Source organism: Mandrillus leucophaeus, unplaced genomic scaffold (assembly GCF_000951045.1).
Source record: "Mandrillus leucophaeus isolate KB7577 unplaced genomic scaffold, Mleu.le_1.0 Scaffold148, whole genome shotgun sequence".
In the NCBI taxonomy this organism is placed as follows: domain Eukaryota; kingdom Metazoa; phylum Chordata; class Mammalia; order Primates; family Cercopithecidae; genus Mandrillus; species Mandrillus leucophaeus.
The window spans coordinates 144,644-146,061 of NW_012101454.1; positions in this window are offsets into that span (position 1 = coordinate 144,644).

A 1,418-nucleotide genomic window follows, 5' to 3' on the forward strand; every position below is an offset into this window, starting at 1 on the left:
CCGAGCCCCCGGGGCGGAGCCTGAGGGGTGGCTGATTCATGCACGGGGGCTGTCACCCCGCCGCCCCCGCACTACAAACCGTGTAAGAGGGAGAGGAATTCCCCGCCAAGTTGAAAAGTTGAACCTGCCTCCCAGACTTTCTCCTGTAGTCCAGACGGGGACGCCCTGAGGGAGGGTTTGTGTCAGTGGTGGGAAATCGCCAAGCTAGACGGGAATGACCTGCTGGTGACTGTGCTGTGAAGAAGCCTGAATCCACTTCTTGAAGGCATGAAGTCCAGGTATGGTGGAGAGAAAGTGCGGAATTCTTGGGTCAGAGCGGAGCGGGATTCGTTGCAATAGACCTTCAGATTAGATTAGAAATGTAAATAAGTGTATATTTATATTTATACACACAGATTTCAACCGAGTTCGAATTTACATTTAATACAGGCTTGTAATATATCGTAGGTGGACAGTTTGGTAAATTTTGACAACTGTATAACCACCAATAATTGGTTCACGCCTGTATTCCCAGCACTTTGTGAGGCCAAGGCGGGTGGATCAACTGAAATCAGGAGTTTGAGGCCAGCCTGGCCAATATGGTGAAACCCCGTCTCTATTAAAAACACAAAAAGTTAGCCGGGCGTGGTGGCGGGCGCCGTAGTCGCATCTCCTCGGGAGGCTGAGGAGGGAGAATGGCTTGAACCCGGGAGGTGGAGGCTGCAGTGAGCCCAGATGGCGCCACTCCACTCTAGTCTGGGCGGCAGAGTGGAATTCTGTCTCAGGAAGAGAAGGGGGAGGGGGAGGGGAAGGAAGAAAGGAGAAAGGAGAAAGAAGGAGGAGGAGGAAGAGGAGGAGGAGGAGGAGAAGAAGAGGAAGAGGAAGAGGAAGAAGAAGAAGAGTAAATTAGAACATTTCCATCACCCCAAAAAGCTCCTGCAGACTTTTTCCCAAATCAATCCTTCCATCCTCAGGCCAGGGACAACCACTCTTCTCATTTCTATTACCATACATTAGTTTTGCCTGTTCTTAAATTTCATATAAATGGAATTATAAAGCATTCAGTGTGTAGTATTTCTTTCTCACACCTCCTGTTTTTGAGCTACACCCAGGTCATTGCATCAATAATCTGTTTCTTTTAATTCCTTCGTAGTCCGAGGTATGAATTTACAAAACGTATGACTATCCCACAATGTATAAATATGTTGCTGTGTGTATCAATAGTCTGTTCCTTTAAATCATTGAGTAATATTCTAATATATCACAAATGTCTTATTACTGGAATTTGTGTTGTTTCTAGTTTGTTTGGGGGCTCTTATGAATAAAGCTGCTTTGTGTGGACCTGCAATTTTTATTACTCTTGGATAAAATACTTAGAAATATCAGACACTGCCGAACAATTTTTTCAGAATGATTGTACCATTTTACACCCCAACCAA